Raw genomic sequence first — 27,063 nt, 5'->3', positions numbered from 1 at the left:
ACCACCAAATAACCATATTTGCCATGGGAAAGTTCTGATTTGAAGTACAAAAGGTCTTACAATCTACACTGCCCTTACACACCACAAGAGAGAAAGGAATAAAAAGCTGCAAGATGAACACAATGGTGCTGTCTCAAAAAATTATATAATTCCTATACCAGCTGTCAGTTCAGACCTGGGTATAATTCAAAGCTCTTACACTACTTCCTGGCCTAAAATTCCAGGTCTGGAATAAGGCTGTGACTGATCCAGAAATCCACCTCAATGCAATAAGCATTTATTAACCCCTGCTTTATGATGCCCCGTGCTGGGTGCTGCGGCTACAGAAAAAGAAAAATAACATAATCTTGGCGATCAAAGAGCAAATAATCTGACAGGAAGGCTACAACATTCAGACAAATAGGATGCAAGATAAGTGATGAAAGGAGCAAATGAGAGATCTAGATAAATTACTATGGAAAATTTAAGAAAACCTTCTTCAGGATCCAATAGTTCAAAGATTTACATCTTAGGGGACCAACTCCTTAATTTTACAGATGAAGAAACCAAGGCCCATCGAGGTAGAATGACTTGTACAAAGTCACCCAGCAGATAAGTTGCAGAGATGTGATTTGGACTGAGTTTCTTTGACTCTAAAATCAAGTACTTCCTTTCCCCCTCCCCACTATTGTCCAGTCCCTATTCAAATCATTGGCAGGTTTTCTACTTGTTTATGCAAAAAAGAGAGCATGAAACCATTCAGAATAAAAGGTACTTATCCCTACCATCTCCTGCCATCCTCCATAGCAAAACTATTTCTGAGTCTATTGTGCTGCTCTCCCCTTGACTTTGTTTCCCCTTTGAGAAATTCTAAATTTTTGCCTTTAAAAAATTCTACTGGGGCAGCTAGGTGGCGCAGTGGATAGAGCACCAGCCCTGGAGTCAGGAGGAACTGAGTTCAAATGTGACCTCAGACATTTAACAATTACTAGCTGTGTGACCCTGGGCAAGCCACTTAACCCCAATTGCCTCACCAAAAAAAAAAAAAAAATTCTACTTCCAGGGTAGGCTATGTATCATCAGTCTGGTATTTTGACTTGAACTGACAACGTCTAAGACTTCTTATTTTTTTAATTTATTTTTTTTTTTTACTTTCAATACTTCTTATCTTGTTTCTGATCATTTGTGATTTTGATGCCTTTTTTGAACTTTGTTGTTAATCCCTACTGTCCAGCTCAACACTTCTGGTTCTACTCCGTCCCAAGCCATAGTGTTGGGCATTGTTCCTGAAGCATATCATGGACATCATTGCTCATTGTGTAATTTTTTCAGACCCAGTCAACTCTTTCTCTTTGAAAAATTATAATTGCTGGATTTTTTTTTCTTGCTCTCTCAATAGATAGGGGAGGGATGAGAGAGGTGGGTGAAAACAAGAATTCAGAATTGAACATTTTTTAGAAATTATTTTTTTAAAAAGTATTTGGTAAGTAACAAAATAGGTAAGCGAAACAGGGGTTGGAAGGGGGGAGAATAATTATAGTTAACCTACTACCTTTGTCTTGAGTAACTAACTCTAGGGGGGAAGCTAGGTGGTGCAGTGGATAAAGTACTGGCCCTGGATTCAGGAACACCTGAGTTCAAATCCAGCCTCAGGCACTTGACACTTACTAGCTGTGTGACCCTGGGCAAGCCACTTAACCCTCATTGCCCCACAAAAACAAACAAAATAGTAACTAACTCTATTTGCAGGTTCTTGACTACCAAGATACAAAACAGAAGAAACTGGTGCTAAGAATAAAACACATTGCAGAAGCTAGGAAGTTAGATGCTTTACATTGTTGTTCTTCTGGTGCCCAACAGAAGGTAGCTGGAAGAAAATGTATTATGCTACTCATCATTGATTCTTGTCCTCTTTCTCACAAGAGAACATCTTTATTCTATTAGTAAAATTCTTGAGGGCAAGTACTGATTGTTTAATTGTATTTGTATTCTCAGTGTTTAGCATAATGACTAGAATATAATAAAGTGTTTATTAAATGTTTTATCTATCTATCTATCTATCTATCTATCTATCTATCTATCTATCTATCTATCTATCTATCTATCAACTTTCTCCTTTCCCTTGTTTTCCCTACATTTGCTTACCTTGACTCAAAAAAATAGAAATTGGAAGAAGTATGATAATGTAGTAAACCCTGCTAGCCTACTATACCAATTTGTGCTAATATTCAAGGTTGGGTACCCAAAGGGCAGCTGCCACCTCAGGTTCTAGGAGATCCTGTTGGTCTGCACTTGAAACACTATAGCTCACAAGCCTTTGGTGTACTTCCCAATAACAATCAGCCTATAGAAGCAATTAGCTCTTTTTTTTTTTTTTTTGGGTGAGGCAATTGGGGTTAAGTGACTTGCCCAGGGTTATATAGCTAGTAAGTGTCAAGTGTCTGAAGCCGGATTTGAATTCAGGTCCTCCTGACTCCAGGGTCGGTGCTTTATCCACTGTGCCACCTAGCTGCTCTTAACAAAGACATTTACTAAACAGTGCCCCTCCAAAAAAACTACTATTAGGCTAAAATTTTCTAGTCACTACCTGGGGAAAACCGATTGCCATTTGAAAACAATCACAGCTCCAAGTATGAAATCTATAAAATATTTTCCCCATCTCACCCATAAATCCAGAGTGCACACAATATACAGCATCCATGGAAAGAGAAGACACAAAGTATTATGGTAGTGAGACATATATGTAGTATACATACGTGGCAAAGGCAACTCACAACTCCTGATACTGTAGATCTTGGAAGTCCTTTCTCTCTTTGTAGAGTGCTCATACATCTCTCTTTAAGCACAACAGCTCTCTTCATATGCCAGATGTCAAGCTACTTTCTCTTGTGGGTGATTATTTCTCTGTGTCTATCTGGAAAATGTCTCTGCTCTCCAACTTGATTCATGTCTCTTACTGATCCAGTAGCTCCTCTTAAAAGCTACATGGTGATTGTGTATGTGTGTGTGTGTGTGTGTGTGTATTAGGGGTGGTGGATGGGGAGATCCCCTGGCTTGTAATCTCTTCCTATTTCTAACAAACTAACTTCATTCAAGGCTTATATATTTAAATATTTTAAATATTTAATTAATTTATTTTAAATTAATTAAATTAAATTAATATATTTAAATATATTTATATATTTAAAGCTCCCATGGGGCATGGCTAATTTTTGTCCAGGCAATCATGATCAGGAAGGTGGTCTGATTTAAAAGGTCTCCCAAGATATTAAAGCTCATTAATCCAATAAAACTTCATCATATGTGACTGTGTTCTGTACTTCATAATTAAGTTTGTAGGGTGGATGAGAGAATCACAACCCCTTTTCTTTAGAAAAAAGAATAAGCTTTTGATAAAAAAATAAAGTTCACTTTGTGTATATGTTTATGTGTGTGTCTTGTCACATGTTGTACCTAGTCTTTGTCTATGTGACACCAAAACAACTGGTTGAAAAATAAGGATTTCAGTCAAATGGTTTGCTTTGTTTTGGATCATACAATGACAAAGCAATGAATTGACTGATTTCTCTTTTCACTGATTTGACTGGGGGTTTTTTCCCCTATTCTCAACAACAGTAGTCATAGTCCCTGAAATGCTGTGGATATTTAAGGGAAAAAAAGTTTTACTTGTAACAAGTATTGTTACTAATAATTAAGAAGCAGGGAAAGGTTTTGCCATAAAATACTACATTTTGGTGTCTTGAAAATATAGAAATGCAAAAGCTCATTTTAACAAATTGTTTACAGTTGGGTTAAAGCAGGCCTATGTTTGCTGGACTAATAAATGACTTTATTGCAACAGTTATTTACTGGGTGAATAATAACAAGTACCTTAATGAATTGAGAAGGGTGTTTGGTTTGTTTTTTTTTTAATCTGGTCCTATGGTTTCATTGGTCTAGAGGAATTCTATGGACCTTTGAAGATCAGTAATTCATCTGTAATTGAGAGTTACAGAGAGTTGTCTAAGGCATTGGTATTCAAAGTGGGGTCTCAGTCCCCTAAGAGGAAAGAGTACAGTCTCAGAGTGCACATGATCAACCAGTGGAAGGTTGGATAGATGAGCTGCATTCCACATTCTTTTCATTAGAATGTAAATTCCTTGAGAACAGGTCCTGTTTTTCTTTCCTTTGTATCCCAAGAATATTATGCTTTATGTGGTAGTGCCTATCACCTTAATAAATGCTAATTGACTTGCTGACTGCATGGTAGCGGATCCTAGAATTTGTTTCTAACATACCCACAACACTCCCTTCACCTATTATCTCCCAATACTGCCCCCATTCTGACCTCTCCAGGTCCTGTGCAAATTTCTAATCTGTCCCTTCTGACCTAATGTTAGTCCCTCAGGACAGTTATAATCTAATCTCCAACAAGACACTCACAACAGCAAAAATGCTGTTGGAAAAGTCTTCTATCTCACCATACCCACACCCTTTCCCTCAGATCATCTCCTGGCTGGCTCAAGATTCCAGTAGGAACCCTTACCATCTCTTTTCATTTTGAGTGAGACATAATAGATGAACAGGTACCATACATCTCATAGATCCCCAAACCTACCCCTTTTCTAAACTTTTGTATTACTTTTCAGAGTCTTACCACCTTCCATTTACCCCAGCTCGTAACCTTGAGGTCATCCTCAACTTCTCATTCTCATTGATTCCACATATCCAATAAACTGTCAAATTTTAGCATGGTTACATGTACAACTCAACCCTTTTCTTTACTCAGATAGCCACTACCATAGTGGTTCTTAACACCTCTTGCCTGGACAATTGCAATCACCTCATACTTAGTCTCCCTGCCTCAAGTCTCCCTTAGTCCAATCCAGGCTACACTAAGCTGCCAAAATGATTTGCAAGTCTGAATCTGTAAGATATAATTTCCCTACTCATGAATTTTAATGATTTCCTATTGATTTTAGGATGAAATATTATTTTATCTTTTTCTACTTCCTATTTTAGGATATTTTTATAACATACATAATTATTAGTACAGTATTAGTTATATGTAACAAAAATAAATCAATGTACACATATAGAAGGGGTGCTTAATTTTTTTAACTGATGGAATGAACAATTTGAAAAGTTTGTAGACTACTAGCCTACAGAACTGAGAGCTTAAAGAACCTACCCAGAGCCACAAAACCACTAATATGTCAGGAGCAATACTCCAACCCAGGTCTTCCTGATACCAAAACTAGCCCCTCTACCCACTCTTCCAGCCTGCCTGTCAAAAGAAAATTCAGGCTAATTATTAGAAGTGATTTCCTGGAAGTCAAAACAATTAAAATGATAGTTTACTATAGTTGTAGAATTGTTTAAAATTAAAATTGACAAAAAACTCAGGAATATACAGTTAGATGTTTATATTTCTTCCATTTCTAATTTCCTTTGGTGTCACATAGGATATGAACTTGGTCATGTGAAACTGGTTGCAGATATCAGTGCAAGGACTGGCTTGTTTGCATTTATTGGTCATGTTAAACAGTCCACCAAATAGTTTAGTACTGGCAGCTGCTATTGTTTGGAACATCGAATGTGATACTTGGATAACAAATTAAATTCTGTATTTAGAAACGAGGGACTCAGATAAGGCTTTAGAAGTAAGAATTAGAATACTATTAGGCTGGGGGCAGCTAGCTGGTACAGTAGATAAAGCACCAGCCCTGGATTCAGGAGAACCTGAGTTCAAATCTGGCCTCAGAAACTTGACACTTACTAGCTGCGTGACCCTGGGCAAGTCACTTAACCCTCATTGCCCCTCCAAAAAAAATACTATTAGGCTAAAATTTTCTAGTCACTACCTGGGGAAAACTGATTGCCATTTGAAAACAATCACAACTCCAAGTATGAAATCTATAAAATATTATGCAATATGAACTGACGATGAGTGAGATGAGTAGAACCAGAACATTGTACACAGTATCATCAACATTATGTGTTGATCAACTGTGATAGACTAGATTCTTATCACCAATACAATGGTACAAGAAAGTTCCAAAGGACACATGATGGAAAAGGCTCTCCAAATCCAGGAAAAAAAGGAACTATGGAATATGGATGCTGATCGGATCATACTATTTGTTTTGTTTTTGGTGCTGTTGTTTTTCTTTTTTGAGGTTTTTCCTTTTTGCTCTGATTCTTCTCGTATAACATGACTAATGCATAAATGTGTTTGATGTTATTGTATGTATATAACCTATATCAGATTACCTGCTGTCTAGAGGAGGGGGGAAGGGAGGGGAGGGAGGGAGAAAAATTTGAAATTTGAAATCTTATATAAAGAAATGTTGAAAACTATTTCTACATGTAACTGGAAAATAATAAAATACTTTTATTTAAAAACAAACAAACAAACAAATAAATAATATTATTCAATAGTGATTCTGATGAATTTTAGAAAAATAAAAGTACAAACAGGGTCAAACAGCATTCTATAAACAAATATAAGTAGTCTGGGAGATCGTAATATGCACTCTATTTTTGTTGGACCCAAGGAAAGATAATCATCTATGTCAAAGTTTCTTAAACTGTGGATCTCAATCCTATATGGGGTCAAGTAACTGAATGTGGTGGTCGGAAAAAATTTGGCAACAGTAAAAGGTTATCTATACCTATTTTATATACCTATATCCTGGAGTTGTGTAAAAATTCCTCAGGTGAAAAGAGGTTGAGAGTGAAAAAAGTTTAAGAAGCCCCGATCTATATAATCATTTTGAACACCACTAGTATGAATAAAGTACTTTAAGCTTAAACATGGATAGTTCCTTTACATGAACACTCAAATATGTAGTTTTGATAATGGGAGGTTTTAGCTTTTTTAAAAAAGCCCTCAATGCCTTCTACTTGTCATTGGCAGTAGCAGTGATGACTCAGAGATCTGTCTGAAATGAGTAACCTAATTGAGGAGCACCAAATGTTACAGATGAAAGGAATCTTAGAGCTCATAGAGTCCAACCAACTCATATTATGAATGAAGAAGGCAAAGTCCAGAAAGAGGCAGGAACTTTCTCAAGGTCACATATCAATTAGCAGGAATAAAGGCAGAACTGGAGAAACACCAATTGTTTCTAAGTCAAGGATTTGTTCCATGTTACTACTTCACTGAACTTCTTTTAGGAGAAGTTGTGGGAGGGTATGAAACAGTGGCAATTTAAGACCTGGTAACATAACCCCAGGTTGACCATGGATACTATCTTGATACTGACTCTGCCAATAACTGTGTCCTTACCTTACTGAAGAAGCCCAATTCATTTCCCAATGTATCTATGATTTCATTAATATGAGTATTCCCCCAACCAATCATAGAGCTCGAGCTAGACCTCAGAGGACATCTAATCAAATCTCCCTATTTTTTAAGATGAGGTAATGGGAAAGTTAAATGGCTTGCCTAAAGTCCCAGAAGTAGTAAGCATCAGAGTTGGACTTGAGCCCAGGTCCTCTTGCTCTAGAGCAGCTGGATGGTAGAATGGATAGAGTTCTGGGCCTGAAGTCAAGAAGACTCATCTTCCTGAGTTCAAATCTGGCCTCAAATGCTTACAAAGTGTGTCACCTTGGGCAAGTAACTCAACCCTGTAAAATGAGCAGGAGAAGGAAATGGAAAATCACTCCACTATCTTTGTCCAGAAAACCCCAAATGAGCTCATGAAGAGTTGAACATGAGTGAAAAATGACTGAACAAGAACAAGAATAAGAACAACCACCACCGCTGATTGTAAAGTGTTCCTTCTGAAGTACCACAACACTTGCCTCAGTAAAAAATTATTTCTTAGGTTTCCTCCATCTACAAGAGGGAGAGACCAAGGTCAGAGACAAAAACAAAGATCCTTTATGTACCAGACTATTCATAGGGATAGAGACTATACCTGTCATTTCACTGGTATAAGGAACCATTGAGGAAATCCCCTCTACCAATGCACCTTCTCTGAAATGTATGGTCTTAGAGATTTGTTTAGAGTACTGAGGAATTAAGTGATTTGCCTAGGGTAATAGACTATTTTTCAAAGGCAGGACTTTAACCCAGGTCTCCTTGTCTCCAAGGCCAACTTTATCTACTATGCCATATGGCCTCTATAGTATCTGTACAAGCAATTTTTTTTCTGGAAGTAAAACAAGATAAACAAGAAAATCCCTAGGAAGAGAATGAATATTTCAGCCAAGGTGGTGGCTTAAACGAAAGGCATATTAACTACGTTTCATTTACCTATGCTAGCAAAATCTTGAAGTTCCTATCAGATCAAATAATAATCAAGAAGTCCAATAAGAAATTATAGTAAGTGATTTCTTCTACCCCAAAACTACAAAACAGATTAGCCAGAAGACTGAAGGCAATAGGAAAGGGAGTCAACACCAAAGCCAGTACCAGCTCAGGGAAGCTTCCCATAAAAAACAGAGATGGGCCACAGACCTGTATAGTCTGAAAGGTTCTCTGTCTGGAGATAGCAAGAGCAGAGGGATCTCCTCTGAAAGACACAGGGTGGGCAGTAAACTTTAGAGAAGGACCTTGAAATGCCCAGGTGGCAACAGTGGGCAGCAACTCAAAATGGGGCCGCTTAGCCTCAAGGACTCTGAAGTACTCAGTAGTCTATCTAGAGATTCCAGAGAAGGTCCTAAAAAATCAATAATATGAACTTAAAGGATCCATCAGGGCCTAACTGCAAGAGGTGAAAGTCAACACAATAAGTGACCCAGAGCAAGACTGAACAAGGCAGACCACCACACCAAAAGCATAGAAATGGGCAAAGCCTGGCCTCATCACAAATTATGGCAAGTTTAGCGATTCCCCTTAAAAGAGGGAGTAATTCTCTATCACTCATAAGCAAAGTCTCAAAGGAAAATAAGGATTTTCTATAAGGACTACATGAACACCTAGAAGAAATGAAGTAAGAGATTTAAAAAAATGAAATCTTTAGGGGGGAAAGAATTAGAAGAGAAAGTGGTTAAATTTACACAAGAGATGAATTCCTTGAAAGATATAATAGACCAAACAAAAATGATTCCACAATATAAAAGAAATATTACATCAGAATCAAATGATTTTTTTAACTAGAAGAAAAGTTAAGATAGCTGACATTAAAAAAACCTGGCAAAACAAATACAGGAGAGATAATTTTAAAATCACTGAACTGTCTATAAATCATAATTTTTAAAAAGTTTAGACACTATTTCAAGAAATTATTAATGCATATTTCCCAGATCCATGAGAATCAGAGGACAAAGTAAAAATAGAAAGAATGAATGTCACCTTCTGTAAGAAACTCAAAAAGAAAAAAATCCCAGAAATGTTATAGCCAAAATATAAAACTCCCACATAAAATTTTTTTTAAATAACACATACAGAAAGAAACAGTCCAAACAGTAAGGATCATAGAAGATCTCACAGCTCTTAAAATAAATGAAATGAAATCTATATTCCAATATTCCAAAAGGGAAAATAGAAAGGTTTACAATCTTACCTTGAAAAGCTGAGTGTAATCGTAAAAAGGAAAAAAATGTATATTTAATGGAATATAAGACTTGCAATTACTCCTTGTCTAAAAGACCAGAACTGCACGGGAATTGTGAAATATAAATATACAAATAAAGATAAACCTAACAGGTAGGATTTGACATGATGATGCAGTGTTAACATTCAAACAGGCGTAGAAGAAACAAGTGTCCCTTCAGATTAATTTCTTCCACGAGTATTCAGAGGGTAATTGTATCTGAAAAATAAAGGTTCCAGGAATGGATTGATCCTGTTTTAAGGATTTGAAGAAGGGAAAGAGAAGGAAAGGCAAAAAAAAAAACCCTAGGATGAAAAGGAGCAATAAAGGGGCATATCTGGTATTTCTCCAAACTAGGGTACAAAGTCAAACATGGAGGAAAAGGAGGGGGGAATGGGTATCAAATGAATCTCACTCTAATATGAAGTGGACAAAGTAGGATTAATCACACAGAGAATTTAGTATGGAAATATATAAAACTCAATAGGGCAAAACATTGGGGTTGGGTTGGGGGAGATTACAAGGATACAAGAGTCACAGGCAAAATAAACTTCCTGATCCTGACAGAGAAAAGGTGAAGCAAAGCACTAGAGTATTAGGAGATGACTTAGATTCCCCATAAGATAAATGGAGAATGGATAAACAAACTGTGGTATTAGAATGTAATGGAATTATTATTGTGCTATAAGAATGATGAAAGAGATTATTTCAGAGAATCTTGCCTAACATGAACTGTCAGAGTTTAGTGAAAAGAAGCAAGAGAACAATTTATACTCACAATGATGGGAACGTTGTAAATTCAAAAAACTTTCAAAGACTTAAGAACTCTGACCAGTGCAATGACTGGCCATTTCTCCAGAGAACCTATAATTAAGCACATTACTCATCTTCTGACAGAGAGATGATAGATGCAATGTCTAAAGACATGCATTTTTGGTCAGTACCATTGTGTGAATTCATTTTGCTTGATATTTGTATTTGTTATAAGGGTTTCTTCTTCCTTTGCTACATCCTTCCTTCCTTCCTTCCTTCCTTCCTTCCTTCCTTCCTTCCTTCCTTCCTTCCTTCCTTCCTTCCTTCCTTCCTTCCTTTTTTTCCTTCCTTCCTTCCTTGCAGTATGCAATAAACATTCATAGTATAAGGAAATATTCCTCTTTTGGTGTTTAAGTGCATAATTTAATTTTTTTTCCAGAAAAAGAAAGTGTATATTGTAAAGTAGCTATCTAGCTATACTGTCTAAAAATCTAATGAGTGGTTGCCAATAAATCAGAAAGCTTTAGCAAAAGTTTAGACTTTTAAGCATTTATTAAGGAGCATAAGAATTTGAGGAAGATAGAGAAAGAGGCCTAGATGCCTACATCTATCTCAGGGAGCCAGCATTTCTCGCTCCACTCTCCACGAGGTCCTGACAAAAAGAGAGAGCTTCACCCCTTCTTTGTCCCACAAGTCTCCTGTCTAAACCAGAAACATCAAACGTCACTTCCTGATGCCAAGGAACTGACCTTCCAAGCCACATGGCTTGCCCTCAGATGCCTTCTCCTCATGGCGGAGCTTTCCTATAGTATCTCTCCAGCAGGGGGCATCACTCCAATTGTCACAATATTCATTATTTGGGAAATGGCAAACCACATTGTAGTATATTATTGTGATGGACCACTATTGTGTTGTCAAAAATATATGTGAAGAATGCTGAGAAATATGAGAATTGTACAAACATGCATAGTCAAGGGATCAGAAAAATACATAAAATGGAATGATTTATATAAAACACCATTAAAGGGCAGCTGAACTCAGATTATAAACCATGACCAATCCTGTTTCAAGAGGATGAACAGTTTCCTCCTCTAAAGAGAGAAGTGGGAAATCAGAGGTGCTAAATGTCATATTTTCTTGTTAGATGATGCTGTACTCATCTGCTGATTTGCTTAACTATTTATCTTTGTGAGAAGGCAAATTCTGTGAGGCTAGGGGAAGTGTTAATTGGTAATTGGTTGTAGTATAAAAAAATCTGTAAGATTTTGTTTTAAATGAGAAAGAGAAAGCCTAACTAGTTGGTCTGGTATATAAATGATAATTTTCTCCCCCCCCCCTTTTTTTGCTGGGCAATGAGGGTTAAGTGACTTACACAGCTAGTAAGTGTCAAGTGTCTGAGGCTGGATTTGAACTCAGGTCATCCTGAATCCAGGGCTGGTGCTTTATCCACTGTGGCACCTAGCTTCCCTCAATCATTTTCTTTTGACTGGTGGCTTCAGTGTTTTTTAAATGTAAAACACTAAAAAGCTAAAACTGCTAAAAATTTCAGTATGGGAAGAATTAGGAGAGATGGCCATATTCTGAAATTTAGACAAAATTGAAAACCCATCTACCCTATAACATCTACTCCACTGACCTGCATTTGTATGGACATCATTTCCTACTCTATTTTAAATTCTCTTCATTAATAAGGCATTCTGGTCCAGTGGAACAAGCATTAATCAGGAGGCCTGGATTTTTATTCCTGGATCTACCACTGACTAGATTTGTAAACCTGGATTTAAGTGTTGTCAGCTTCATTTTCCTCATCTACAAAATGAGAAAGTTGGATTAAGGCCTCATCTGACTCGAAAGTTCTGAAAGTCTATGATCCCACACTGTTAATGAGTGGGACATAAGGGACAGTGGTATTATCTAGAAAAGCATCATTAAATCATTCCAATTACTTGTGAAGAACTTTCAAATTCTTTCCTATTTAAAGAAATTAATTTATTATACTAAATTTTATCTAAAGGTACAATATCCAAGCAAGTCAAGTCCCCTAATAGAAAGACAGAGTGCTAGGGAGGGCAGGGCAGGGTCAGTGTGAAGCACTGACTGCTAGGATTTAGTGTGGCAGTAATGTGTGTGTGTGTGTGTGTGTGTGTGAGAGAGAGAGAGAGAGAGAGAGAGAGAGAGAGAGAGAGAGAGAGAGAGAGAGAGAGAGAGAGAGAGAGATTGAAAGATTGAAGATGATGGTTAAGAGAGTGGATGAAATGGGAATGCATTACTTCCAAAGTCACTTTGCCTACTTGATTTTGCTCAGTTCCAGCCTTGTTCTCCTCCAACACCCTCACTCCACCCAGAACATATGCTGCCAGCCAAATAACAGAAATGAAAGTCTCTCTAGAACATTTTATCCTCTTAATTCTGGATAGCTTTTATTGTCTTGGATAGGTCTCACTAAGAAAGTCAACATGTAGGCATGTTGCATTCATTCCTTCATTCAACAATCAATTAACAAGTACCTACTATGTATAAGGTGTTGTATCAGATGCTGTCGATACAAAGACAATTATGGTAGACTCTGCTTCCAAGAAAGCCTCATATAGTCTAATGGAAAGGGGAATTGGTAAACAAATAAATAAGTTCAAAGAGGCTGAGCAAAGAAATATTTTGCAAATAACATACTAATACATGTTAAATAAAGTCTTTAGAGTGGACATTTACATCTAATAACCAGATTGTTTCCCCATTATTCAATAAATGGCTAAAGTAATTATCTAGAACTTTAGTCAAAGCAACAGTGGGTTGCAATCAACAAAGTTTTCCCTAGAATATTTTCCCCAGAACATGCAGTATCATCAATATATATTCAATGACCAGATAGCAAACAGCTCCAGCTATGAATAATCATGGTGGAAAACAAGTAGTATTATGATAAAATCAGTAAGTAATAGGACTTTGAGCTGGAAGGGACCCTGAAGATCAACTGATCCAAACACATAATTTTACAAATGAGAAGAGTTCCCATATGCATATGTGTATAAATGTGTATATATATGTATGTATATGCATATATAATTTTACACATGAGAGTTCAGTGACTTGCTCAAGGTTGCACAGCTACATAATAGCCCTATTGAGAAGCATTAGCATTTTATAATCTGACAATGTCCCAGTCATTTTTCAAAAAAGGATCCCATTTAGGTGTACAAGATATCTTATAATATAGGCTAGGTACCATCCAGTAGAAGTTTCTTCTCATGAAAATCCCTATGATAATGAAAAACAGTGGTCACTACAGGTAGATTTAAGGAGAAAATGTTCCCATATGAATCACTTCATACAAAAATCAATGGCTATACATTTTCTTTTAAGGGACTTACATCAGTCCCTTTGAGTAACATCTGTGGTGATATATCAAAATGAAATGATCAATTTTAAAAAGTGGAGGGGGGTAGGGCAGCTAGGTGGCACAGTGGATAGAGCACCAGCCCTGGATTCACGAGGACGTGAGTTCAAATCTGACCTCAGACACTTGACACTTAACTAGCTGCGTGACCTTGGGCAAGTCACTTAACCCCAATTGCCTCACAAAAAAACAAAAAAAGTGGAGGTGAGGGCAGGGACTGGGAAGTATTCTACTCTAGGCTCCTCTTGACCAGACTCCTGGAATAATTCCTTTCTGATACATTTCTGATTCTCTAGAGAGATTCTTTTTTTCCTGTTTACAATTGGATACTTCCCAGTGAAGAAATGAGACATCTCCATCCTTCTTTGAGGAGATGGGTACCTATGGATATGGAACACTGCATATTCTGTCAGATATTGTAGACACTACCTTTGATTAATATATTGGTTAGTTTTGCTAAACTTCCTTTTTCTCACTCTTTTATTCTTTGTTTCAAAGGATGGCTTACTGGGTAGGAAAAATGAAAGGGATATACATAGGAATGAAAATAAAGTAATTTTTTAAAAATGACAATGCATTTAAAAATTTTAATTCTACAAGAAAAAAAGAAATAAAAACATTACTTTAAAAATCCACGGAGGGGTAGCTAGGTGGCACAGGGGATAGAGCATCATCCCTGGAGTCAGGAGTACCTGAGTTCAAATCTGGCTGCAGACACTTAACACTTATTAGCTGTGTGAGCTGGGCAAGTCACTTAACCCCAATTGCCTCATTAAAAAAAAAATCCACAGCTACAAACCAAGTTCTGACTTACTTAGACTATACTTCACATATATCACAAGTGCTGCTGATTTTTATACAGACTATATTGTTGCACTTTAGTCTTCAAAGTTGAAGATTTATATCACCTAGAGGGCAATGGCGAAGAGCATGTGGGGTGTGAGTAGACACGTTACAAATTAGGGGTTACAAAAGCCCCAATTTATCTATCTGACAATCATATATGTGACAATTATATGTACATATACATATATATGACAATTTATATGACAATAAACAAGGGCAAAAGAAGACAATCTGCTCTTGTAACAAGAGCAAGAAACAACAGACAGATAACCCATAGATTCCACTGTACATGTCAGAATAACAAGAATAATCAAGTAAGACCTCCAGCAGATTGGGTGAATTCATGGGGAACTTGTGGGAGGACACATGGATGAGAAATGCATAAGCAAGGAAGACATGGATGGGTTATGATCTGTATCATTGGAAGAAACTTCCAAATCAATGAGATCATGGATCCATTTAAGTTTGAGTATTTGAGGGGTTTTTTTTTTATCATCACAATAGGTATGTACACAATATTTAGTGAAATGCCCTGTAGATAAAAAGGAAATTTAAATGTTTGACTATAGTTATATTGATACCACTACCTATTTACATAATGTCTTTGCCCCTAAACTTGTAAAGCTCTTGCATATCTATGCCTACTTCCCCAATCTCTGTGATAAGAAGAAAGGAAATGTATTCATCAAGAAGATGGGTCTTTTTGTAAGTGGGGGATTGAAGGCACATAGTAGTCAAATGATTTGTTCTAGGTCATAGAGGGAACTGATTACAGTTGGCTAGGTAGGATAATACTATGTATTAAGTGAGGATACTTAGAAAACTAAAAGACATTTCTTGCTCTCAAGGATATCACAGTCTAAGGGGGAGACAACATGCAAGCAACTATGTGTAAATTAACTATAAACTGGGTAAATTGGAAACTATCAACAGAGGGAAGGCACTAGCTAGAATTAAGAGGAATCAGTATTGATATTGATATTCATGTGCAATCATCTTTTTATTATACTATGTTATGGAAATACTTGTTTTATTACATAAATCAAATTAATTAATTAAAAGAGATATCAGAAAATGTTTCCCTGTAGATTTTTAGCTGGGACCCAAAGGAAGTCCAGAATTTACATCTAGTTGATCATTAATCTTGTGTTCTTTCAACTAGTCAATGGTTATAGCTATAAAATCATAGCAAAATTTGACAGGACTGATTGCGTCTGTCTTGTGTATACTACCATGCTCTGCAGTCAAGGTCACATAAAGACAACGACTGAGGAATTGATTCATGGCCCTCCTCTCCATCAGAGCCACAGTGGTTTCACAGATATAATCTATACTGGTTCCAATCAGGTAAATAATTATAAAATCATCAATATGCAGAATATAACTCGGCTTAATTGCCCTCCTGCTTCTTCCATGTCTTAAAGAAAAACAGAAAATAGAACTGATATGCTTTCTCCTTTGCATGTTCACTGGTTTTGCTAAATGGTCAGAGTATGTGTATCTCTATTAGGTCAAAGTAACCTGTTAAAAAGATTATTTTTTACTCAGTAAAATAAGCCAGTTATTACATGATAAGCAGTTTGATTTTCCTCTTTTGCTGAATTGATAGGGTAGAATTTTTTTTAATTCATTAGTTAAAATTAGATGTTTTAGCTTCTGTGTAGTATGGCCTTCATAACAGTTTACACAAGAATGCTAGCCAGGGTCATCTCTCTCCTCATGTATTGAATTGTTTGAATGTCAAAATGATCCCTACATTATTAAGCAAATAGTTATTAAACATCTACTGTAAGTTTACTACTACGCACTATAGCAGTTACCAGAATATGTGTATAAGTGTATTCATCCCTATAGAATTCAAAGTACTCTCCTCCTAATTACAAACTAACTTCAGGCAATGTGAATAATGTGGAAAGGTAAACTTTAGGTGAGTTCTACACTAGCTAAGTGGGGTGGAGAGTTGAGATAACCAGATAATTAGTTGAGGTAGCAGCAAATGGATTTAAGGAGTATTATTGAGGAAAACCATGAGGAAAGAACTGATGTGCATGATTTCAGTTTTGACTATCAATCAACAACCATTTATCAAGAACCTACGGACAATAAAGAAAACAGTCCCTATTTGCAAGGAACTTACATTTTAATGAGCAAGACAATTAACTATATAAGTATATATAGAATGAATCCAAATAAATATAACATTGTTAAGTACAAGTTAGTTTGGGAGGGAAGGTACTAGCATTTGGGAAAACCAGGAACAGCTTTATGCAGAAGGTGGTATTAAATTGCATCTGGAAGGAAGGGAAGGATTTTTACAAGGTGAAAATGAGGAAGGAATGCATTGCAGTAATGTTGGATATCCAGAGAAGAGGTAGGGACAGGAGATAGAGTGTTTTATGTGAGGAATGGGGAGAAAGCCAATTTGAATGGATTGAAGGGTAGGGGAAGGGGACTAATGTCCAGTAAGTTTAGAGAGATACATGAGCCTAGGTTGTGAAGGGCTTTAGAAGCTAAACAGTGGAGGTTATATTTGATACTTGAGGCAATAGGAAGCTGTTGCAGCTTTTTGGTTAGGAGAATCAAACAGGTAGATATGCATGTAAGGAAAATCACTTTGGTAGCCATGTGGGGAATGAACTGACATGGGAAGAGCATTTAGGCAGGAAGAACAAATAGGAGGCTGTTGCAATGATATGGGCAAGGGGTAATATGGCCCAGAACGTAGGTAGCAGTTGTGAGAGTAGAATGAAGGGTTGGTTGTGATAGATTCAATGCAAATGGAAATGGTTAGATCATGTATCATTAATGATCATAAGACTAATGATTCTCCACATCCACACTAGAGTTAAATTTAATACTGGAAACTTTCCCTTATTTGTCTTTTTTTTTTTTTTTGGCAGGACAATGAGGATTAAGTGAGTTGCCCAGGGTCACACAGCTAGTGTCTGAGGCCAGATTTGAACTCAGGTCCTCCTGAATCCAGGGCTGGTGCATTATCCACTATGCCACCTAGCTGCCCCCCCCCCTTACTCATCTTCTAAGAATTTTAAATGCTAAAATGTTTGCGTTTTTTGAATCCTGAGATTCACATAAGACAAGTTTCACAGAGTACATCATAATGCTCCACATGTCTGAGTAAACACCAACTGCCATTCTCCACCTAAAATGATCAGATCACTTGTATTGCCAAGATGATCTTATAGTCATCTTATGATTTATGATTTTTTGAGCCAGATGAGACCATAATGAAAATCTCATCTAGCCCATTCATTTTAAAGGTAAGAAACCTGAGGTCCGGGGGACTTAGGTCACCAGGTCATAGTGACCATTAGTAACTAACTCAGCTAATTTAGATTAGAAGCTAAACAAAACCCTAACACTTCTAGCTGGTCAAGTGCTTTCTCCTAATGGCCTCTTAATCAATTTTGGTGATAAAAGTGGTTTCTGTTGTGAAAGTGAATGAAATGAATATATCATCCCAGGTTGATCAGGCCTTTTATAGTCATATTGCCGCCTGAGTCAATCATTAGTATTTCCTTGAATTTTCTCATACTGCAAAAACTAGAACCGACTTCACTTAGAAATGATCATATTGACTAACTTATTAAAGTCAGTTCTATCTTATATTGAGGGTGATTGTTTTCAGGCAAAAAGTAGGTTAGTTTTTGACCATGCTAAATTTTAATTAAAAAAATAATAGTGGCACACATTCATGTAATAATAGTAATTATAGCTTACATTACATTGGACTTTGTATGCTTTCCTCTCAATACTACAAGGTACAAAGAAGGAGATAATTAGTCATATTTTATAAATAAGGAAACAGAGGCATAAGAAATTTGTGACTTCATTAGAATGACACTGCCAATGAGTGTCAGAACTGGACCCTGAATCTTACTTCAAATCCAATGCTCCTTTCACTTTATTCTGCCTCTGCCTCTTTCCCAGTCACTGAATTTCATATCTTCAAGGTACATTGGACATTATTGTATCCAGTTCCCTCATTTTATACATGAGGAAATTGAGGCCCAGAGAACTTAAGGGATTTGTCCAAGTTGTTATGGTTAACCAGTGGTTAAGATTAAGAACCCAACTTTCCTGATTCCAAGTTCAGTGTTCTTTCCACTATGTCACTATCTAATTTCTGACATAAAGAACAGGACTGAGGCAGCTAGGTGGCGAAGTAGATAAAACACTGGCCCTGGAGTCAGTAGGACCTGAGTTCAAATCTGACCTCAGACACTTGACACTTATGAGCTGTGTGACCCTAGGCAAGTCACTTAACCCTCACTGCCCTGCAAAAAAAAAAAAAGAAAGAAAAAGAAAGGAAAAAAGAAAAGGAAAAGAAAAGGAAAAAAGAACAGGACTATCTTTTACATTGTTGACCTATCATTTTTTTTCAACATTTGTTTTCTAGAGCTATCATTTTTGTTGTTTAGTTGAGTCTGAGTGTCTGTGACCCCATTTGGGGTTTTCTTGGCAAAGACACTAAAGTGGTTTGTCATTTCCTTCTCCAGTTCATTTTACAGATGAGGAACTGAGGCAAATAGGGTTAAGTGACTTGTCCAGGATCACACAGCTAGTAAGCATCTGAGGTCAGATTTGAATTCAGGAAGAGGAGTCTTCCTGACTCCAGGTCTGACACTCTATCCACTTTGCTACCTCATTGTCCATTCCTAAGCCAGTTACATTTAATAACAGAACCTTCCCCTTACATAGCCTATAAGATATCTAAATGTCTGTGCTTTCTGCATTCCGTTCCCAGGTCATAAATTAAGATGATGCTTGGGATTTTCTTCAGAAATAAGATAGACCTATCTCATCTCGAATAAACTGTACTGAAGCTGGTTTTACATACTCAGAAAAAATATTCATCATAGAAAGTCTAGTATTTCTCATACGAAGCCCAGAGTCAGTACTCTTGATGGCTACAATCCTTATTTCAGCATCTTGGGAATGTGGAGGACTCACATGAAGTGCTGTTGCTGCCACTAGATATCATCACTTTTTAGCATTTCCGGGGTGCTCCAATCGAAAACAATGTCTGGGTGATGACTCTGTCAGTTTCCCCATTGTCAAGCACAATCTTATGTTCCTCCACACTTTCACAATATTTCCCCATTGGGAACATGCCTGACATTGCAATTTCTCAAAACTGTAGCTCTGCAGTGAATGCCTAATTCCTGAAACTGCAAAAACTAACAAAAGCTGATTTTTCCACTGATTTGACTGGCTGACTATTTCGAGGCTTTGCATGTGATGACCTGCTGTTCTTCACAAACAAAATCTTTAATGTGCCCACATGGTTGTTCTGAAGTGGCTGAGGGCAATTAAATCCTTGCAAGCCGCCTGCAGGGCATTGAGAATTACTCACAATGTCCAGAGTTTCTGACACAGACAAATTTTCCCCATAGGTAACATTTAGCAACTTGTGATTTGATTTTGAACTCAGAACCCATTTACCTCCATGGTGAACTAAAGTTACCAGATTGGAATAGTAGCTATCAGTTTACCATGAGTTAGTTCTTCCCACACATTTGGGGAGTGTGGGGGAGGGAACATTGTAGTTCAGGATTATTTTTCTTCCTCCCTCCCTCTCTCCCTTCCTTCCTTTTTCTCTGTCTCTCTGCTTCTCTCTGTCTCTCTTCCTTCCTCTCTCCCTCCCTCCTTCCTGTCCTTTCCTTCCTTCCTTCTTCCCTCCCTCCCTCTCCCTTCCTTCCTTTCTCCCTCCCTTCCTCTGCTCAGCCTTCTAGTTTGCTAAGAAAATCTTGGTTACCCATAAAGATGTCACATCGACTGTTTACAACCAGAATTGGTGACCCTTCCTTGCCTTTTAACAAACTATTTATTTGCTGTCATCAGATTTTAAAATATTTGTTTAAAACTCCCCCTAACTTTATTGCATCTCCTGTTCAGATTGCTAAAGCAAATCAACTCTTTTTTCCATCTTTCCTTCTCTTTATCTTTCCTTTTTCTTAATGTTTTTCTCTTCTTTTTTTCTTCTGATATATATGGTCTTTAATTCCATATTTCCTTCTCTGCTTTTCTTTCCTCTTTCCCCCCAGTTTTCCTTTTATTCCCTCTTCTCTTTCTCTACTTTCTATATTTTCTTTCTTTCTCTTTTTGTTCTTTTTTTCTGGCAATTTTCTTTGATTTTTTTTTCATTAATTTTATTTTTTTCTCTTTTTAAATCTCTCTACTTTTGCTATGTTCTATTACGTTCTTTCTCCTCTATTGTTTTCTTCTTTTCTCTTCTTTTGCTATTTTCTTTTTCCTCTTCACTAGTTTTATTTGCTCTCTTCTGGTTTTATTATTTTATTTTATTAATTTTGCTCCTCTTGTTTTCACTGTTTTTTTCTTTCTCCACTCTTTCTCTCCTCTGTTCTTTTTTATTTTCTCTGTTTCTTTCACCCTCTCCTTCCTCCTTTCTCCCTCTCCCTCACTCTGTCTCCCTTTGTCTCTATGTCTCTCTCCCTCTCCTCCACCCTCTTCCCTCTTTTTTCTCCCCTTTCCTCTCACTACTGTTCCTCATTCTCCTTATTTACCCCTTTACCCGTCCTCTCTTTCCACTTTTATCCCCCCCTCCCTGACCCATCTTCTTCCAATCTGTCAGTATCAGGTGCCATCATCATTGTTCTTTTTTGGGGGGTTGTTTTGAAATATCACCAACTGAATCCTCTCCACCAAACACCAGTATTCATGCAGAACCTTATGCAGAAATAGAGATGATAATCGCCTAGGTAAGGACAGACCCCATCAGCTATCAACCACCTTTACTTGATGAGTTTACATCCTAAATAACTGTCATTCTTGATGGAGGGCAGAGTAACAGTTTCCAGACATTTAATAACACATTAAGCCCCCTCCTTCTTGCTTTGTCAAAAGCAGATCAGAGGTTAGAGGACTGGGAAAGAAAAAGGAAGCATGATTGTGGAGAACTTGCAGAAGAAAGTGAAAGGGAGTGTTTCTGACATTGTTTTTGCTTCTGGAAGCACAATAATTGTTTTTATTACTAGATCTAATTCAACCACAGGAGAGAAGATGGAGGGAAGGAGTGTCCACCCAGGAATTCAGGGACAGGACACCATCATTCTTTATGTTTTTTGTTCTTTGAGGGTAACCCAAGTCAGAAGAGAAAACAAGAAAATTAGATATCCTATATACATATGTATACATATACATACACACACTCCTATGGTATTTTCACTATGAATCTTTATGAGCATAGATATAGCCCCAAATATATTATTTCTTTCTGTGGGTTGTACTAGCTTTCCCCCCATTCATTTCCTTCCCCCCCCATTCATTTCTTTACTGTAACCCTTAATTCTTCCTGTCCCTAGGTTCACTTTTTTTCTAGGAGAAGGGTGAGGCCAAGTTCTCTTCTGTCTTCTTTTTCTCTCTTCCCCTCTCACCCACTTGTTGCAAGCTACAACCCAGCGATGTGCTTGTTCCGCTGGGTGATTGTAAAAGGGTTTGACTCACAGCTGACCTCAGGGTCAGGACTTTCTCTCCACTAATCCTGCTCTCTTTAAACACAAAAACACTCTGCCTCCTTCCCTCGCATCAGTCATCTTAATCCCCCAGTGGCTGACACCCAACCCTGGCCTCAGCAGCAGTTGAGTGTATTGGGAATTGGGTAGATAGAATCCCCATCTCTGGCTTTCTAATCTAGCTCCTGGAAATGACAGAACCCCTCCTATAGAAGGCCAAGGAAGGGGAGAATGGTAGGAACTAGTGGGGAAGAGAATAAGCAGGATGCTTAAAGACATGGCCCTGAATCCCTAGCACCTGTCTGACCTGGCCATCACACTCTCATCTCCAGAGGTGCTAATATAGAGCTTTCCAAACAAGTTCCCCACGGGAAAGGGCAACCTGAGGGGTGTATACTGATGAAACAGAGGAAGGGAAGAACTATATGAGGAAGAAATGAAAAGGCTGGAGAGGAAAAAAAAAAGGAAGGACGAGGAAGGTTGTAAGTGAAAGGATTAGATAAAATATAGGAGTAAAAGACAAAGGTGAAGAAAAATTGGGAATCAACAGGGTGATAGAAGTCTAGAAAAGCAGGGAAAGTGGATAATGTGAGGATGGGAAAAAGATAAAGTGAGACAGGATGAAAAGAAAAATAAGGAAATGGAGTATTGAGAGGAAGAAAAGGGAGACTAGGAAAATGAGAAGTGGAAGAGGAAAGAAAGGGAAATAACAACTGGAATAAAGGAAATAGAAGAAACCCAAAGGAAATAATCAGGAAATAGCTTGTTGCAACGTTTATAACGGGTGTGAACAGGCAAGATGGTTGAAAAAGTAGGGAGAAAGTGTTGAGAATGGAAGGAGGGGCACTGGAAGAGAGAAGAGTGAGTCTGGGAAAGAGAGTGGGTGGGGGAAGAAAGCAGAAGAGGAAGTGGAGGACGAGGAGGAGGTGGGGGGGGGGGCACCGGGTGTGAGAAGAACACCCTGAAGGATGCGGGGGAGAAGGGTGAAGGAGCTCACTGGGAAGAGGCCGGGGGTGAGCGCTGCAATCTCAAATGATTCCCCCCCCCATCACAGCTGAATGCCAAAGCAGACGCCAATGCCCTCATTTCAGTTCCGTGTTTACTGTTTCCAGATGAGATGTTTTGTTTCCCTGGGTGGGTTAGAGTTGGTGGCTCATAAGGCGCTCTAACACCGCCAGGCGGAGTGGGGGTCCCTTCGGGCTGGGCTGCCTGTCGGGCGGGCTCACAGCTGGAGAGGAAGAGAAGGAGAGAAGAGAGGAGGAGGGAGGGAGGGCGGGAAGGAGACAGAGAGGGAGGGAGAAAGGAAGGAAGGAAGGAACTGTTTCGACCCTCCCTAGCAGGGAAATCGCCTTCGGGCTTTAGTCTCCAGCTGAGGCGATCCAGGAAGGATGAGGGGAAAGCAGAGGGAGAGGAAGAGATGGGGGAGGGGACAGAGAAACCCTTTGCTATTTTATATCCTTCCTAAAATTTCTTTCAAGGCATTATTTTACCCCCCTTCCTCATCCTCCCAGCTTTCGTCCCTTGAACCTCTCTGTATGAGACCCCCCCCCCGCCCCGCCCCTAGTCACATACTTTCACCAACCTCACCATTTCTCTGTTTCTGTCTCTGTGTCTGTCTCTGTCTGTCTGTCTGTCTGTCTGTCTGTCTGTCTGTCTGTCTGTGTCTCTGCCTGTCTGCCTCTGTCTCTGTCTCTGTCTCTCTGTCTCTCTCAGAGCGGGAGGCAAACCAGGCACTCCGGGGGATCCGCACAACCCCCCACCCCCTCACCTCCTCCCCATCTGGCCGGGGCTTTCAAAACAGCTAAACAGTCACCCTGGAAAAAGAGTTACAGCCAAGGCCAAGTTTGCTTTTCACGTGAAGTTTCGAAGGAATCAAACCTGTTATTAAATTCTGCCGCCAACGCTTCGAGTTCCATTCCCTCCAGGGCGCTCCTGGGGAGGAGGAGATGGCTCTGGAGAGAGCATGGGGGGAGGGTAAGAGGCCAGCTACATCTCGGGGCTCCATGGAGAGGAGCTGGGCCCCCGGCGGAGGGCAGGGGGTCCTTAGAAGAGGAGGGAAGTAAAGAGAAAGAGTGGGGTGACCACTGACCACTTTGCCCCCAGGGAATTCTAGAGCTTCACTTCTAGCTGGGCACAAGTAAAGAATTTCCCTAATTAACCGGAATTTCCTTCCCCTTCTCCCTTTCTTTGTGAGAAAAATGAAATGCATGTATGTGTGTGTTATTATTCCTATACATACATTATTTTAATAAACCTGTCAGTCATTTAATCGGACGAACATCTGCAGTTCAGGCTCACTGAATCCATAAATGCTCTTGAAATTGTAAATCATTTCCTTTCGCTATTGACGTTCTTTTTTAGGGGGGTAAGAAAGAGGGGGTTAGCGTCCAACTTTTTCTCTTTAAGTGGGAGGAGGGAGTCACAATAGAAACAAAATTACTTAAAAATCCTCCTAACCCCCCAAGCCAATTGTAGTCTTACAGAGAAGTCCCAGAGTAGAAGCACAGGCCACTGTACACAGAATTCAAGAATCCATCCCCTAGGCTTCCGCAACGAAGTTACTGAAACTTTGTCTTTAACCCCAGTACACAGTCTCTCCACATCTTTCCCAAGATTTGAAAAGAAAGTGGGAGCCAAAGGGGGAGCAAGCAACCACTGGGAGAGCTTGGCATCACCTTATCCAAGCCAGGCAGTGCCCTGAGCATAGAATGCTTGGTATTTAGCACCTGAGCGCCGCCGGACCTACTTGGGGTTCTTTTAAAAGCTTGTACACGTCATCTTAATCATTTATCTATACTTTTAAAATGGAGGCGTTACAATTCTATCACACCGCCTCAGTACTATTATTTGAACCGTGCAAAAAAAAAAACCAACTTCCTGAAAACATTTTCTCCCCTTCAAGAAGTGTTTTTGGGCAGACCTATTCAAGCGTTTGTCTCTTAGTCCCCAGCACGAACCTCAAGAGAAAAAGTGAGAAAAGAAAGAAAGACAGAAAGACAGAGAGACAGAAAGAAAGACAGACAGACAGACAGACAGACAGAAAGACAGACAGACAGAAAGAAAGACAGACAGACAGAAAGAAAGGAAGGAAGGAAGAAAGGAAGAAAAAAAGAAAAAAGAAAGAGGGCAGCGGGGAGAGCGGCCCAGAGTTAACTGCTGCAGCCTTAGCTTTTAGGTACACAAGATGAAAACCAAGTTAAATGTCAGCACTTTTCTAAACAGCCTTCAGATGCCCATACCATCTTGGCCAGTATGTCTGTACTTTTTGATCTCTGCAGGTTTTCCAGCTAAGGCCCAACGACTCAGTTTTCCTCAGATACCCAATGGGCCTCTCCGAATGTGGGTAATGTTCAGTTGGGGGATATCCTAAGCCTATCTAGACACTGGCTCTGAATCCACCTGCGTGACCATGTCTGTACACATAGACACTCCATAAACATACATCCGGCTGGTACACAGGTATACGCACTCAAATAGAGAGACACTGCACGAGCCCTGCGGATGTCACCAGTAAAGCTCTCACGGGCACCCCAGATTATTAAGTATGTTTTCAGCGTGTCCATATAACGGTTTGCAAAATTAAGGACATACTCGGGTGAACAGAACGGTATAGGATTTCTCAGAGGTGTCTTTGTGTCAGTGGAAGTTAGTTACTGACGGACCATTCCTCTGACCTATCTATAGGCGAGACACATGTTCCTAGGGACATCTTTGAAGGGCTAACAAAGGATCAAGTTACTTTAAAAAAAAAAAAGAAGAAGAAGAAGAAGAAAGATTTTTATTACCTTGTTAGTAAACAATAGACATGGTCCATGGAAATTTCGAAAAAATCACTTTTAAAGAATGAGCAGTGTAAGCAAAATGATCCAAAATGGCTCCAACGAGTGACACTCGTCAATGGTCCAAGATCGACGTTAGTATTAAAGTGTAGTTTCTAACTAACTCAGACTGATTCCGATTATTTTCCCCAACTAATATTTACCCACATTTGGATTCATTAATCTCCAAGAAAATATACTGAGCATTAAGTTGGATGGGGATTAGGAGAAGGGAAGTAGGGCCTAAAACTTCTAAAACCCACATTTCCCGATCTGGACTTTAAAAGATCTTTTAAATATAATTTTATCTTAATATCACGACTAGTTTCAAAATGTATTTGCTACAGTATGACTTTTAAATGCAATATTTAATGCTGTCAAATTACTAGTAGACAAAGTTTTACAGAAAACTTTTAATTCCAGAAAAAAAATGGCAAGGTACCGATAAACACCTAGAAAAAATATAATTCATTTTTTAAAGCATTAAACAACCTTAGGATCCTGTTAGGAACAAACACAGCATTTAGCTTGACAGCTTTCACACCGGTTGTTAGCAACTTGCATCCCAGTTCACGCAGGGTTTTTTTTTTTTTTTTTGTTATTTTGAAAGTTCCACAAAATGTTTTACCCTTTCCCAAAGGATGGGGAGGGGTGGGGGAGGGGACAGAGAACAGGGACCAGGGGACTCAGAGTATATTTTTGGTTCAGATTGTGTTTCTGTGAGCCAAACCCAGATAGATCAGTTCTGCTTGCAATCGTGTTAATTACAGGGGGAACGGGGGCACATGTGCACCGCCGTTGTCTTTGTCCCCCATCCCTGGCCCAGTCCCGCCACTGGGGTCTTTCCCCTCCCCCTTTCCCCCTCCACACAGAGTGCAGTCTGGACCCTAGACCAGTTTAAGGCGGCAAAGCTTCACAGCAAGTAAACTCACACCGGGATATTGCCTTCCACAGATAAAACAAGCAAACGAACGGGCCAGACTATGGAAATATTTTTTTTAATATTATGCCTTCCTTAACAACACTTAATAGATATTAAAAATAATCTCCTTTGCAAACCTATGCCTCATTGATTTTTCACTTTCTCCGCTTACATTTGATATTGACTGTTAGAAATCTCCCCTCCGGCTCCTGCGGGGAAAGGGGGCGGTTTCTGTTATTTTCGGCTCACCCTGATTAACTTCTCTCTCTTTCCCCCTCCAGATTTACCAATTCTTTTTCAGGGTGTTTATACATATGATTAAAATCAGTACATT

The 27,063-nt window shown here is 38.7% G+C and overlaps 1 protein-coding gene across 7 annotated transcripts in view; it reads right to left on the bottom strand.

Annotated features, from left to right (window-relative positions):
• Nucleotides 1-27,063, bottom strand: part of SOX1 (SRY-box transcription factor 1) — an 80,916-nt gene that overhangs the window by 39,104 nt on the left and 14,749 nt on the right. The window lies entirely within an intron of this gene.

Source organism: Dromiciops gliroides, chromosome 3 (assembly GCF_019393635.1).
Source record: "Dromiciops gliroides isolate mDroGli1 chromosome 3, mDroGli1.pri, whole genome shotgun sequence".
Lineage (NCBI taxonomy): Eukaryota > Metazoa > Chordata > Mammalia > Microbiotheria > Microbiotheriidae > Dromiciops > Dromiciops gliroides.
The sequence above is the reverse complement of the archived record's forward strand: the minus strand, read 5'-3'. Positions and strand labels throughout refer to the sequence as shown.